This window comes from Acanthochromis polyacanthus, chromosome 22, assembly GCF_021347895.1.
Source record: "Acanthochromis polyacanthus isolate Apoly-LR-REF ecotype Palm Island chromosome 22, KAUST_Apoly_ChrSc, whole genome shotgun sequence".
In the NCBI taxonomy this organism is placed as follows: domain Eukaryota; kingdom Metazoa; phylum Chordata; class Actinopteri; family Pomacentridae; genus Acanthochromis; species Acanthochromis polyacanthus.
The window spans coordinates 171,800-188,768 of record NC_067134.1 but is presented as its reverse complement, the minus strand read 5'-3'; the positions used below and the strand labels follow the sequence as shown (position 1 = coordinate 188,768).

General features: G+C 39.3%; 1 protein-coding gene across 17 annotated transcripts in view; it reads right to left on the bottom strand.

Moving 5' to 3' along the window:
* LOC127531987 (gastrula zinc finger protein XlCGF8.2DB-like) overlaps positions 1 to 16,969 on the bottom strand; it is a 387,969-nt gene that overhangs the window by 284,998 nt on the left and 86,002 nt on the right. The window lies entirely within an intron of this gene.

The window sequence follows — 16,969 nt, the reverse complement described above, 5'->3', positions numbered from 1 at the left end:
AGTCCTATCCCCAAATGGGAAGTTTTGGGAAAAGTCATAAAATGCAAATGTTGTTTTAGCACTCTGTGTACCTTCTGTTTAGTCTATTTTTGCTGCATAAAGAGAATAAACAACCAAGACGCAAAGCATAAAAAGACAGCCTCCTTTGTTCCATAAAGAAGGATAAGGAAAAAATACGTAACCATCTTTTTCTTGAAGTTTCTCTCCAGTCATGATTAAAACCTAAGAAACTCTTCTCTGGAAATGCTCAGCCATGACATTAACTGCTTGTTTAATTTTTAGCATATAAAAATACCATATGGCGCCTTAACAAGGTAAAAAAAAAAAAAAAAAGTTTTACTGGAGGAGGTCTTTAAAACAGTGCACATTAAGTGAAACCCCTTTTTTCTCCTACAGAAAACAGTTCATTAGATTTTTGAGTTTTATACTGTCCCTCTTCATATTGAGATTAAATCTGTTTTCTCGGTAGTGACATTCACTCGTCGGGGCACCTGTAGCATTTTACCTCAACTGGCAATGATTTGTTGCCAGTGCTGAAAAGACCAATAGGAACAAAGGTGGTGGTGTAGGTTGCATCCTACCAAAACTTACAAAACTATATTCTACCAAACTTATGAAGTATCCGAGAAGAGCTGTGATGCTTCAGATGAAAAAAGAAGCAAGCAGCGAGGCATACGTCATAAAAATTTGCCGACAGTGTCTATGCAGTTACTGTCACTGCCAGAAGGAAGAGACAAAGGTTTTGGAGTGCAGGTTTAAAGTATACTGCGTATATGCACTTTTTTTTTTAGGATAATGAGACTATTTCAAAAGAAAAGGAATTTTGTTTCAACTGAAAGTACTTGCTCAGAACAGTCTCATAACTATTACATACCAAGGATAAAAACTCACTCACGAAACCTTTATGCACTTATCTTCATTTAAAACCTTACTTGTTCAAATGGGTCTTGAAGCACCCTATTTGGATGTTATCACTTCATTAAATTGCTGTTATCTGTTGTAATCGCACTCACATGTTACTACACTCCAAGATGCATTATCATGTACTGTGATCATTGATAAATAGGGGTGTAACGAAATGGTCAACTCACGAAACGATACGAAACAGGGCTCACGATATGAAATACTCACGATATGAAATAGAGATTAAAGAAAATCCCCAGCAGTAGGAATTTATGCGAAAATCTCATTTTTTTATTTTCTTCCTTATGCAGACATACAAAAAATATGCTGCATCAGTACAAAATAAATGCTCTTTGAAAAAACCCTAAATTGTAGGGTTTTTTCCCCTTATTTAGACTACAGTGCAAATACAAACATAAATCTCAATAAAAAAGTGCTTTGTTGTTGTAAATAATCAGGATAACTACATTCTTGAATGAAAGGAAACAAGTAGCAGTCCTAGGAGCAGCAGTCTAGACCTATAAATGTCTGAACTGTGAACTAGTTTTACTCGCTGCAGTATATGCGAACTGTAGTGGCATATTTGCACACGGTTTTTGTTTTATCCACAATCTTCTCACCGTTATTTCGTCGCTCACATAGTAAGCCAAAAGTAGGTCCACACAACTGATTATTTGATGAAGGGAGCGTCAGCTTATTCCTCAACCTCGTCTTCCTCCGTTTGAGCGAGTGTTTTGCTACAGTAGGTGAGGAGGGGTCAAAATCATCAGTCTCAGTGTTGCGCGGCGCCCTTCGCATTTTTTTATTTCGTGCATCTTTGAATTTTATTCGCCATTTTTATTTCGCATTTTTATTACACCCTATTGATACCCAATGTAATCCAGATTATGTAGGTGACGTCTTTGGTTGTGAGATAAGTGCATGTAAATCATCCAAACTGAGTTGCAACGTATGAGTAATGTAGAGAATTGTTTCTTTGTTATACCAATCCATGATCTTATCTTGCCTAACTTTGGAGTTTAGATCCTGAAAAGTAAAAATAGCTCTATTCTTCACTGTGAAAGTCCTCTGACAATATCATGCATGGCCACATCTGATAATGGCGATTTAATGGCTGATGACATCGGAAGCATTTTACAAAAACATGACTGATAATCACAAAAAGAACTTCATAGCATGTTACAGAGATTCTTATGTATACATTTTGCCTGGATTCACCATAGCAAAGCACAACAAAGAAACTAGTTTTGCAAGGCTGATGTGTGTCAAGAAATTGTTAACTCAGTATTGCTGTAGTCTGAATGATCTCTTTGTCCATTTTCAACAAAGATTCACAACTAATTTTAGTCACTCTCCTTTGTGGCTAGTTTTCATTCACGCTCCTTGGTGCAGAAATTCTGTACATTCTCTAGCCTCCTTCAACAGGTCATGTCCCCACGTCGGATCAGTGAACATAAAATTAAAAAGACTCTTAGCCTTTTGACATCTCCTCTCAATGGCTTCAAAAGTTAATCCGTCCTTTGTTCGAATTCAAATTAATCGTTGACCTTACCCCTTTATAGCCGGTGTGGTTTCCACTGAAGCCTCCTTAACTGGCCCAGCCACACCGGTGATGTTTGCCTAAAATGATACATGCTGCACGACACCTCCCTGCGGAAACGCACGCACAAATTGCCCTTGAAAAAAAGAAAGTGGGGATAGTGGGTGTAAGTCATTGGAGGTGAAGGTCAAAGTAGTCCATGGGGCTTTAGAGCACCCAAAAAGGAAAAAAAAAAAGAAACAGAAAAATTTACTGATGCTCCCTCTGGATTCGGTATAGATACAGAGCTGTAAAACTAGTCCTGTCTACACTGCCCACCATCATGAATTGGCAATCTTGCCCTGCACCCTCGTCCAGCCACTGGCTTACACACTTATACAGGAAGATCAGACCACTAAATGAACGGAGGCAAGGGAACTGGTAAATCTTCCAGTGAAGACAGAGAGTACAGCGAGGAGGTTGTTTCAGCTGACTCTTGACCAAAGACAAAAAGTGAAGTTTGGCCCTTGGGATGGATGTAAAGAGGCCGAAAACAGTTGAGCTTAGAAAACTTTCTTCTTTCTCCCTGGGCAAGACGTTGCATCATCATGCTGGAAACACCTCTTGTACTTCCTGCAGAGCAGATGGATTTGCTCTCTGACTTCCACTTTGCATATTAATGAAGAAAAATTGATTTCCTTGAAACTCCTTACAACTCCCTTTGTTTTAAGATGTAGTATTCACATTAATACCTTCCATATGTTACGTGAAGACAAGTATGTTGACATAGAAGTATTTGCTAATTATACATTAATTTACTGAAGTAATGGCATAATTAGCATAAACGGTTGTTGGTGATTCTTTATGTGTACGGCTATGGCTCCGACGAATACAGATGTGTTGAGATTTCATCTCAGTACTGCTTTAATTCAGGCATCTCAATTGAAAACATATTAAAACCAACAGCTATGATTTTCAAATTACAGGCGCATATAATGAGAGATTCTTTCAAAACAAGATGCATCAGTGTTTCCGTGGAACTCTGGCATGCAAATCAAATGCCTCTATAATGAGTAAACCTTTATTTAATTCAGCTCAACAAGGCTTCAAATCGTCATGCTATTGATTTATGTTAGTGAGAGGCTTCATGTTTTTTTTTTTAATCACTACCTGGATTCCAGTGTTGTGCCCAAGAGCAACACAGCTTAAATTCATTCGTACATGTATTAAAGGACACATTTACACAAGTATTGGGTTCTGCTGCTGACGTTTTGGGCTTTCGTTCAGTTCTTTACCAAGATACGGAAACAGTTGTGTTTCCTTTGTTTTGGAACACACACATGCTGTGTTCCTTTCTGTGCAGAGGAGGACATTAATTTACCTACAGGGGGCAATTGTGCTCACACAAACCGTTTTGAGAAGCTATTTCTCATTCTTTATGGGGCCATTTCATCAGAATCCCAGTTTGAAAATAGACAAACTCTTGCATGATTTTTTTTTTTTTTTTTTTTCAGAATTATGACAACATAGCTTGCAAAAAAGCTGTTCTTTTCAGTCCTCTGGCCTTGTGTTCAGGGTCAGCTATGCAGCCACAGATGTAATTTTGGGAGTATTTTTTTATTTATTTATTTTCTGTCAAGATAGAAGAGCAGTAACTGCAATTCAGCCATTGATTGCATTTGTGCAGTTAAATCTATGAAATGTCCTTAAAAGTTTTTGGTTTTTTTTGTAATGTACTGAATGACATTGAAAGAATTAAATATATTATTGAACTATTACTGACATGCGTGCTTTTTTTACTTGATGGAAGGAAGAACAAGTGCAGACAGAGATGCTATTTCTGCCTGTCTGGCTCACAATGATCCCTCCACCACCAGCATGCAAACTACAGCTGAGCCAGGAGGAGCTCAACTTCTCTTAATAATACATGATCTAACATGGAAATACGTACTGTGAAAGTTTGGGGGGGTATCTAAAATACTGACTACGCTTTTTTTCCCTATATCTTCATCATCGTGGATCATGCATAACATGAGGCTATTATACTGATGTATGATTCATGCATGACCAGCATATGACCATCACCATAGAGCGTAAAGGCGATAATCTTGAAATACACAGGATTTCTTACCGTCTCTATTCTAAAGATTTGTCACACTTCCGTAGTGCTGAAACATGCACAGCAGTGGGTGCTTTTCAACTTGTTCTCATTAATTACATTCAGACGATCGGGAATACTGATAAAAACTAATAGTAATTTTCCTCTTTTGCCACTTTTTCACTCACTGTGGGCTCATTTTGTACTACAATTAAAAGTCCAGCACCTCTGTGAAAAACAGCACAACCATGACACCATGACTCGGAAGTAGAGAGAACTCAAATATGTCTTTTGTGTAGTGCAAGAGACTTTTAATATAAAGAATAAAAAGTAGACATTTCTCAGTTGTTGTTTTTTTTTGTTGTTGTTGCTTTGTTTGTTTGTTTTTGAAGTGGACAAAAAATGTAATCAGCATGCACAACATTTGTCAGAGTGCCCGCTGGTGTTCCCAAAATTGAAAAAAAAAAAATGGTGATATGCAAATGTCTGTTTTATTAATTGCATTTTGTTGGTATTCTTGTCTCTTGTCCTGTCTGTTTTGTGTCAGCACAACCTGCAGTTAAGCAGAAAAGTGTCTAAATTTTAGAACGTGACTGAGTATTCATACTACTACTGAGTCTCTGTTGTGCTGAGAAACACATCATTTTTTTGTTCTTTACTAAATCTACTTAAAACAAATTGGGGTTTTTTGGGCAATTTTTTAAATGATAAATTTAAATTTTTAAACTTCAGTTTGGTTGTTTTTCCTGATGGAGCTGCAGGTCAGGCACGATAGGTGAATGGGGAGTTGGAAAGTTGGCAAAGACAAAAGCTGGCATGCGACAGACTAACAGACAAAAAAAGGATTCAAGGGAAGATGTGTTAAAAGTAGCAGCACATTTCAGTCAGAAACAAATGTCACAAGGCTGAGTAAGTTGTAATTATTATAGGCTTATTTATTTAGTTTCCTTAATTCTTTGGTTCTTTGTGTAGTCATTTTACAAATGAGGCCCTTAGGTCTTTGTTACTCAGTTACTGCACTGTAACTCTGCTTTCTTTTGAAATCCAAACTATTTTTCATGCATTTGACTGCCAACATTTCTTTGCTGGTATATTTTATTGTAATAAATTCTGCCATGATATGTATCACCATAATTTTTTAGTGTTTGTGTGCTGTTTTGCGTCATTTTTTTTTTTTTTTGAGAGGAACAACGACGAGCTGAAGCTATATGTGTTTGTTCATTGCTGCATGTGTGTGTGCGTATTTCCAGTCTTTCAGTGTGTGAGTAACTCAGTTGATCCTTGTGGTTAATGGATGGAACGGCCTGAGACGTGCTGCCCTGTGGTACAAACCCAGGAGACCGAGGCATCAGCAGGTATAATACACATAATTATAGTCTGCTTGGCAAAACATCCACACGCTGCGAGACTTGGAAGAACCCATATGTTCTTTGATGTCTCATTAAGTTACTATACTTGACTGTCTTTGCCTCCTTTCTTATAAGTTTTATTCCACTATATCCATCCATCAGTTTTATGTATTATTTGTGAGGTCTTTTTCACAGCTTGCTGCTCTCTTCTCTTTACTGTATTCCAATTTCACTCATACTGTATAACAGCGGTCCCCAGCCTTTTTTGCGCCATGGACCGGTTTAATGTCAGACAATTTTTTTCACGGACCGGCTGTTAAGGTGTGGTGGATAAATACAACAAAATAAAATGATGCGACTGGCATAAAAACTGGTATTATCTAAATATAATAATTAACGTGAATCCACTGTGTTTGCAACTGTATTAGCAGCATCCTCGTTACATCGCGCCAACATCATAACATGAGTAATGGCCTCGAAGCCCCACACTGTCTGATTGTAATGGTAAAGGTTAAACATACCTTCAACATAAGATGCACCACAAGAAAAAATATAAAGTGCATGGCAAATACAATTCACCATAACATTAAATCAGTGAGAGGCCTGAGCTTGTTTCTCGGCAACGAGACAGTCCCATCGAGGGGTAATGGGAAATGATGACACCCGAAGTGTATTGCTTATGTCCAGTCTGCTCCGTAATTTCGTTATGGTTGCTGTCACTGCAGAAAACCCTACTTCACACAGATAGGATGTCAGAAATGGGAACAGGGTTTTCAGTGCTGTTGTGGCAATCTCAGGATATTCTGCCCTGACTTCAATCCAGAACACCGGTGGAGTTCTTGTCTCAAACGTACTTTTCCGGTCGCCATCATTTGCGATCTCCAGCAGTTGATCTTCTTTTTGTATAGACACGCTGGATTCACCTGGTTTGCTGGCAAATGGGTCGCGGATCCATTCCTTGGCAGTTCGTGAGTCTTTTGTGGTTGGGAAGTAGTGCTCAAACTCTTTTAAAAGCAAAGACAGGTGATCGTGCACCAGCTGGGCGAATGAAGGCTTCGGCTCAGTCTCTTCCAAAATCCCTGCTAATGTTTGAAACATGTCAGATGTACCTCTGTTCACGCGCCATCCCTACAACTCCAGTTTGGCTTTAAATGCAGCTACTTTATCTGCCAACTTGAAGACAGTTGTCATTTTCCCCTGAAGTGACAGATTGAGTTCATTAAGCAGGTTTAATATGTCACACAAGTAAATGAGTTTTGTGACCCATTCCTCATCACTGAAATGTGCAGCCAGCGGTGATTTTTTTTCTGAGAGAAATCTCTGCAGCGGCTCTCGTAATTCAAACACTCTGGCCAGTGATCTCCCTCGGGATAACCATCTTATTCCTGTGTATAAGAGAAGGTGTTTGTGCTCTGCGTTCATATCCTCACAAAGCAACTCGAACAGGCGCGAGTTAAGGGCCTGTGCTTTGATGTGGTTATTAACTTTTAAGTTCCGGTGGCATTTTTCTGCTCGCCAGCATTTCCCTGTGAATGACACAATGCGTAGACTCACATTCAGGTGCAATTTCCTTAACCCGAGCAGTTAAACCAGAAAGCTGTCCAGTCATGGCAGCAGCTCCGTCTGTGCATATGCAGACACAAAATGACCATTTCAGTTTTCTTGATATGTAGTCATCCAGTGACTTGAACAGTTCTGCGGCTGTGGTTCTGGTTGGCAATGATAGTGCACATAACATATCCTCGTGCACATCCTCCTGATAAACATATCGCACATAAACAAGAAGTATTGCTTTGTTGTCAATATCTATAAACCTGGAGTGTGTACCACGGTGATGTATTAATCCTCTCCAACAATTGAGTCTCGATGTCCTCTGATATTTCCCCAATGCGCCGAGAAACGGTGCTAGCCGAAAGAGGCACCTGTGCTATCTTTTTAACCGCAGCCTCTCCTAGAATTTCATGGCAAATGTCTTTAGTGGCGGGAAGGATCAATTCTTCACCAATAGTGAATGGTTTCTTAGCCTTAACAATACGATTATTCACCAAGAATGATGCTCTCGAATTTGTTGATGTGGTGGCCCTCAGTGATTGCTTCTGTTCTTGTTCACGCTTTTTTTTTCTTTCAAAATACTCCAAAGGCTTGTCTTTTAATGCAGAATGCTTGGTCTCCAAGTGGCGAAGCAGTTTTGAAGGCTTCATTGCCTCATTAGAGAGCAGGTTGCTGCATATTATGCAGAGCGGGCTCGGTGCGTGAGAACAACCTGTTGCAATAAATCCATATTTCAAGTAGGACTCCTGGTATTGTCTGTTAAATGCAGCTTTGTTTTTTTTGAAGTCATAGGCTCTTCTTCTGTCTCCTCACTGGCTCTTTTACCCTGCGCAAAGAAACTTTCCAAAGATGTTTGTTGTTTGTTCATTTTGCTAGCTTGGGGGTCAATTTAGCGATAACGTACTATGTGTTACCAGCTGGCACAGCCCCTTTAAGAAGGTAGCAGATGTAGGTAAGACATGTGACCGAGGCAAGCATCTTGACATGCGTCATCAGTGAGTCATAGACAGATGTGGTGGAGAGAATCTGGTAATTTTCCAAAATAAAACATCATTCAGAATCAGATAATCAATAAAACGGAATTATTGTAAGTTATGTATTCTTTCTGTGCGGCCCGGTACCAATTGACCAATTGGGTTGGGGACCACTGCTGTATAATACCTGCTGAATCTATAAATTATCTTTTCCTTCTTTCATATCTGTGTCTGTGTTTCCCCTCCTGTGTAGCCACACAGAGGTTTCCATGCATGTCCTTGGTTTTGCTATTTATAACATCTCCAGTCTTCATTTTACTCAGATTAACATCACACACAAGCAACTCAGACAGGAGGGCGTGTCTAACTCAGGTACAACCACCATAGTTTGACACAGTTTCAGTGTGTTTTTTGTGCCTTTGTGCTTTTTGTAATCTCATTGAAGTCAGCTTTGCGAGACCAGCTCTGCCACAAAGAGACTTCCTGATTACAACCCAGATACTTGAAGATGCATGAATAAAAACGGTCTGAATATCCTAGCCCGTTTTATATTCTTTCATTAAAACCTCTAAAAGCGGACATTTTCTTGAACTTTTGCCGCCCCTTGATTCATGCATTTCGCGGCGCCTTGATGTTCCGCAGGCGAGGACGCAAACGTTGGCCGCTTTCAAAAACGTCATCAGAGGAGCAACATGTTGCCTCTCAATGGCAAACCCCATTAAAGGTGGCTGTTTATGGTGTGAGGGGCCTTCATTAGATGAGATGAGAGCAGGCGTTTGGATGTAGCCGTGTCATTAGCACCATGTTCTCCCTCGTCCATCAGCGCCCCTTTATGGTGCATTTTACTCCCAACTAGGTCATTCAGGTTTACTTGGGCAGATGGAATAACCTCAGCAGCATCAAGACATAAAGCAGCCAGCTGCATAATGATGCCTGCACACATGCTTTTGTACACAGACACTTAATCACACTATTCATTTCTCCTGCTTCACAAGCGCATACACACTTGTTCTTTTGCTTCACCTCTCTGTCTCCATTTGCTCTTCAGCCCTGATCGCAAACAAACTGGGAGAGAGGGAGGGAAAGGGTGTGGGTGTGGTGGTGGTGGTGGGAGGGGGGGCAGCAACACTATTATTCTTTCCCTTTCACTCCCCTTCCACACTGCTGTCAATCTCCCCTCCCCATACGCGAGATGTGAAACGCAAACACACACCCAGTGCGACAGGCATTCTCCCGGGGCGGAGCAGGGTAATCATGCCGCGGCACCTCTGGCAAGGCTAATTAAACCAGTGCATCTGTGCCGCATTTCACATCTGGAGCAGGTGGCGGCATTGCCTGCAGAAGCCTCCCCCCCACCCCGCCTCGTGACTGCACTGCTAAACAATGACAACTGCAAAGGCTATCTTGTTTTTTGGTTTTTGTTTTTGGGGGAATTGTTACGTCTTCAGTGAAAGTTGCATTGAAAGTTTGAGACAGCGAGGGCAAAGGTGCACTGTGCTGGACTCCCCTGTGCTCTTACATGTTTTCCAGTCAAAAGAAAAGAATATGCTCACTTGACCAGAGATGAGTTCATTATCTCTCCAGTTATCTCTTCACATACTCTTATAAAATTCTACACTTGATCAACAACCTTGCTCATACGTCAACACGGACAGAATTTTAAAAGCTGCTGCCACTTCCTCACTTATTTTTTCCTCTCTTTCCTGGCTTGCCTCTGCTGAATTGTGACACAAAAGCAAACCTCTCAAACTGAAATCTCTTTAAAGACAGATTCAAAGTCTCAATCGAGCCCTTGGGGATAAGTGAAGGTTTATACTGGCAGAATCAAGTCAGACAGTGAGACAAGGTGATAGGAATTGACAGCGCTGGGTGTTGAATCAAAGCCAGCAGGAAACTCATGAGTCTTCAATTACACCGTCCTCCCGGGCAAAGACAAAAAGACTTCAGTTTCTCTATTTGCTTGCACTCATGGTTATGACTGTGCAAATAAAATTTCATGAAAATAGGCTTGATATGAACCAATAAAGTAATTTGCAGTGGAGTTAGTTAAAGTTTCTTTCACTTTTCATGTTATATTAAATTTGAATTTACACTCCCTATGATTTTTCTTCACATTTTATCATCTTTAATCTTAACTAAACTGTTGTGGGATTTTCTATTTAAATTACTTCCTATTTGTCTGATCCTTGGTGACCCTCCAGCCTTCACAGCATGTCCCTTGAGGCCCAATGACATGCCTGTAACAAGGAGCTTATTGCAGCGTTATTGCCCAAGCATCTAGACGGTTCCAGGGGCCTGAGGGCATATGTGATGGCACTGACAGGTCCTGGGGACTCGACTGTCACTGTCAGCGAGCCAGCAGGTCGGCTAGATGCAGTTGTCAAACAGTAGCCAAGGAAACACAGACAGCGCCAACACTTTTGTTAATAGATGCACATCATTTCTGTGCTTGTGCATATGCAAACGCACCGGAGCATGACAGCACTTGGTGCATGCCACATGCAAAAATGAAAACATAATGTTGTTTTTGCTGTGGTGTGACAGGAGTGCATACACACACACACCCACACACACACATAAAACACACACGGAAGTTGGTGAGTCCTTCGGGAGCTTCCTGACAGCTCTGCCCTGAGCTTCCAATCCGTCTCAGGGAGCTCCAAACACCCAGTGCAATTACTCTTTCTTGCTGACTGCACCTGCACAACATAATTGAGAAGGCTACTGGGGCTTTGTCACTTAAGGTAAAGATGTAAAAGGGAAAAAAGTGCCCTGGCTAAGCTGCAGAACTGCAGCATGAGGCTATTACACCTCAAACGACGCGTGTGTCTGTCTAACTGTTGGTGTGTGAGCGAAGGGTGTTCTTGGGGCTGTGTGTTGTTTACTGAAGGACGAGGCATGGGACCTATGAGGGGAAAGGTGAATTTGGATTCTTTGCATTAACTTTTGTATTGAATATTCCGTGACAAATAAGCACGATTTGAACTCTGCAGACAATTCTATGGATATGGCCCGTCAGCCAGACTGAGAATATCAAATATTCATGCTTCGTCTGTCGTTTGAGTTTGGCATTAATGGTTCGAGAGTCTATTTTAATGATCCGAGATTTAATTAAGCTCTAGTGGTGCAACTAGGGCTGACTTCAGGAGACCAGGGGAGTTCCCTAGTCTTACTTTAATGAAACCAGCAGCAGGTCATTGTCTGTAATGTGGAAATTGACTTGGATCTAATTTTATGTTATATCTCATTCTGTATGTTGTAATTTCCAACAAAATGGAAAAAGAATACTATAATGTCCTTTTTAGGGGGAAAAATTATTAAACTTTTACTTTTTAAACAGTTTCATGTCATGTGTGTTAAACTCTTTCACAGACATCATTCTCCCTGATGAATGAACTGGAAATTAATTCCAAGTGTTACTATTTAAATGGTCTGATGATCATGAAGCGTGAGAGGTGAGAGTAACTTAACTGGTCAAAATGGCAGATTTCCCTCAGACAACCTAGATCTCAGCTACCTCGTTTCCGAGCCAAACGATATATGACATAGATGAAATTTTTATTTTAGAAAGGGGTTAATGTGCATTTTTTTATTTTCATTCAATTTTGTTTTCATGATTTATTGCTAATTTATAACATTAATAATCTCAGGGCACCTCATAGAAAAACAAAATTACATTATAGAAAGAAACCCAGCACTTTGACATCAAGGAGAAGAAAAAAAGTCTCCTTCAAACAGGAAGAAACATTCAGGTTCAAGGAATGCGACTGTCTGCCTTGACCGTCTAGAGAGAGAAAAAGGAAGAGCAAACACGACAGCAGACAGACAACACAAGAGAATAATAACTTTAGGCTTGTGATATTTATACTGAGCTGTTTTTAGATTTATATCTTCCATGCTCAGCTGGGATATTCTCTCGTAGTACTAACTTAATATTTAGCAAAGAGATTTATGAAAGTTATGGTAACACTTTAATAACTATACACTATTAAGCATTAGTTAAGCATTGGTTAAGCATAATTTCAGCATTAGTTAATCCTTAAATCCTCATGAACTCATCATGAATTCACCATTAGTAATACATTACAAAGCATTAGTAAAGACAGTTTTAAATGTTCAACCAACACATTATTCAGCATTAGTTGAACATTAGTAAAGTGCTTAATTCATCGTTAACTCATCATTTGTAACTAATTAGTTATACGTGCTTAATTAATCATGAATTCATGATCTGTATGGCATTTATTATGCATTACTAAGCACTTAATAAATCCGGTTAAAAATGTTTTGTTGCTCATTGATAACCTCAGTTGTTAATACTTTATAAAGGGTTAGCAACTGTGTTAGTATATGATTTACAAACACATATTCATACTCAATGAATAACTTATTAATGCGGTTACTACTCATTAGTTAAGTATATTCCGTGAGCCCATCTAAAGTGAGGACTATCTATGCTTTATAAAGCATTTATAAATGACACAGAAGCAAAGACATACAAAGTGTCAGTTTTATTGGTCCCAAACAATACAAGCTCTTTTAAATACACACTTTAAACAAATACAATCTATAAAATTTCAAGTAAACTTGACAAATATCTTCAAATAACAACAGTCTGTGATCGTATAAAATAGAAAAATAAAATACAAGCTCTTTTAAATACACACTTTGCAATCCTTAACATTTCAAGTAAACTGGTGAACTATCTCTTCAGGGCACACACACCAGAGGTAAGTGGCTGCCTGATTCTGGGATTCCGCCAGTGCATTTCAATGGTGTGCCCTTGAAGTGCACAAAGTGCTTTACAGTAAAACAAATATACTGTTTTCAAATATTGCAAGATAACACTAGATAATTTCTGCAACCTGTTTGCCTCTACGATCAGCTGCCATCTCCCCAGCGTGATATGGCTCTCTCTCCGACTTCCGCATTTCAGAAAAATTAAAAAAACCCGCGCGGTCTCGCTCTCCAGAACCGCGGAGGAGGCTGGGACTTGTAGGACTCTGGGACGTGTAGGACGCTACTGCGCATGCTCTTACCGTCAAAAATGCTAGTGCGCATGCTCCAAAATCCCAGAGTCCCAGAGTCCTACAAGTCCCAGCCTTCTCCGCGGTTCTGGAAAGCGAGACCGCGCGTTTTTTTTTAAATTTTTCTGAAATGCGGAAGTCGGAGAGAGAGCCATATCACGCTGGGGAGATGGCAGCTGATCGTAGAGGCAAACAGGTTGCAGAAATTATCTAGTGTTATCTTGCAATATTTGAAAACGGTATATTTGTTTTACTGTAAAGCACTTTGTGCACTTCAAGGGCACACCATTGAAATGCACTGGCGGAATCCCAGAATCAGGCAGCCACTTACCTCTGGTGTGTGTGTGCCCTGAAGAGATAGTTCACCAGTTTACTTGAAATGTTAAGGATTGCAAAGTGTGGATTTAAAAGAGCTTGTATTTTATTTTTCTATTTTATACGATCACAAACTGTTGTTATTTGAAGATGTTTGTCAAGTTTACTTGAAATTTTATAGATTGTATTTGTTTAAAGTGTGTATTTAAAAGAGCTTGTATTGTTTGGGACCAATAAAACTGACACTTTGTATATCTTTGCTTCTGTGTCATTTATAAATGCTTTATAAAGCATAGATAGTCCTCACTTTAGATGGGCTCACGGAATATACTTAACTAATGAGTAGTAACCGCATTAATAAGTTATTCATTGAGTATGAATATGTGTTTGTAAATCATATACTAACACAGTTGCTAACCCTTTATAAAGTATTAACAACTGAGGTTATCAATGAGCAACAAAACATTTTTAACCGGATTTATTAAGTGCTTAGTAATGCATAATAAATGCCATACAGATCATGAATTCATGATTAATTAAGCACGTATAACTAATTAGTTACAAATGACGAGTTAACGATGAATTAAGCACTTTACTAATGTTCAACTAATGCTTAATAATGTGTTGGTTGAACATTTAAAACTGTCTTTACTAATGCTTTGTAATGCATTACTAATGGTGAATTCATGATGAGTTCATGAGGATTTAAGGATTAACTAATGCTGAAATTATGCTTAACCAATGCTTAACTAATGCTTAATAGTGTATAGTTATTATAAAGTGTTACCAAAAAGTTATTTTCTGAAACAATTCCACTTAAATTTACACTCAAATATATAACTGCACCTGCTTTTGCACTGCACTGCACTGCACCTCTCTATATGAAGGGGCCAGGCCACCCTGCTCTCCTCTTTCAGCCATTGTTCGGTTATACTTTATATTTGTACAAATTAATTGCCGATTCAAACATTTCACCTTGATCTGGCCTTCGCTCCAGCTCCCAGTGTCTATTTTCTCTCCTCGCTTGAACCCAGCACCTAATTTTAATGGATTTATACACACACTGATGCGCACCTCGGAGTCTGTTGAATTGTTAACCAAATCCAAGATGTAATTATTTCCTCTGTAAGAGCTTACCAACTTTTATCAATACATTCCCCTCTATTTTTCTGCTCACGACTTCTTTTCTGCACCCTCTTTTCTATACCTCCACGTTCTTTGCCTTTCATCACTTTTCCATCCTGAACTCATCCTCTTTCTTTTTCCTCTTCTTTTCCATCTCCTCACTCATCCTACTTCTCCTCCCTCCCTCTAGCCCACCTGTGAAAATATTAAACTTTCATCCCCCTCTCTTATGTATTCCCCCTGAAGGCAGACTAAGCTCTTTCCCCGTCTCCTCCCGCTCTCTCTTAGCCCTCTCTTATTCCCTTGTCTTTCTTATTCTCTCCATTACTTATGTGCTAACTTGTACAGAAAAGGAACGCTGCCTCAGACATACACTCCCCTGTCATTTGTCAACACTGTCAGCTCAGATGGAAAGAAACCTCCTACTTACCTACCGCCCACTTGCGCTTCTTTTGTCAAATCCCAGCACAGTGGAGTAGGCTGCACCTCAACCCTCTGTATCATCTCCAATATAAAGAAGACCACCCTGACACGCAGGATCCTCCTTGTGAGGGACAGAAAACAGTCACATTAAGTTAGAAAATGTGAAAACTTGCCAGTTGCCTTCCTTAAATGTTGAGTCAAATCCCCAGAACAAATTCCAAATGAAAAACTTGACTAATTAAATATCAACTTCCAAAAAAAAAAACTGTTTCCGAATTACACTTTAAAGAAAGGCTTAGAAAAATAAGACCTTGAAGGCTTGAGATTGTAGCAGCGTTTTTTGGCATGCTGTCATACAAAAAAAAAAAAACTAATCCTTGAAAAGTCAACTCAAGCGCAGCACATTGTGATTTGTTTGCATGTTAAGACATCTTGAAGCTTTTGTTTGATCTAAGCATATGACAGATTCTGATTTTACTGGTCCACTTCCAATTACTCAATGAGTTACATTTTTTAGCACATAAAAGCACTAGAATCAATCAAACAGTTTGGCATCTGAAAATATTAGTGCTGTCAAACAATTAAAATTTTTAATCAGATTAATCACAGGGCTGTGTGGATTAATTTTGACGAATCATGATTAAATATCAGTCATTTTTAATCTATATTAATCGCATATTCAAGGGAGAAGGGAATGTATATGCACTTGACATGTTTTTAAAGACCTGTGCTTCGGTCAAAAGAAAGCTCTTTCCTATAGAGTGCGCATATTACTGTAAGTGGGTGGACTGTTCTGTCTTTGGGGATTTTTTTGCATGCAGACGCTAATAAAACTACCAGGTTATATCAACATATATCACACTAATTCAAGTTAAACATTAAGATTTTCTGGACCTTTGCTTGAATACATTTTCTCTAACTGGACCTTTATGAGTTTTAGTTGAATACCCCTGTGCCAAACAGCCCGTTGGCAATCAATAACTGACTGTCAAATAAATTAAATTCAATACGGTTCAGAAACATTTTGACAACATTTATTAATAAATAACTTTTGATTTAACTGTACATCTGAAAATAAAGTGAAAAATAATGACGGAACAGCCTGAACCAACTTATATACATCTTTAACAATACCTAAATCTCAAAAAATTTAAACAGTTGAACACTTTTACATTTTATTCTGCCTTATATCGCTTCCCTTATACTCCTGCTGCTTAATGGGAGAATGAGCTGCCAGCATTCGGAATCGTGGTCATATTGGTAGACTGTGGTGAAAAGCTGCATGAACTGACGAGGGCAAGGCCTGTGTGTCTCATGTCAACTATTTAAGCAAGAACTACTTTCTTGTTCTGAAGCCACACTTCATTGAACATCCTGCAGCACCTAAAATAGTCCTGACTTTGGAGAAATAATATCTTCAATACACCATCACCTCCCTTCATCACACAGTAATGTTTCCTTTTTCACACTGATTGCCTTTACATTGTCACTTACTTAAAGAAAGGCTGCGGTTCATCTCTTAACTTTGCCACTGAAGCGTCAGAAGCAATTAAGCCTCAGCATTTGAGGCCCTGCTTCTAAGTCAAATGAGAAGGAGGGATAAGCAGAGAGGAAATGAGGAAGGTCAGGCTTGGTTACATTACGGAAATGCAGCATGCAGTGTAACAAAGTGTGTGTATCATTTC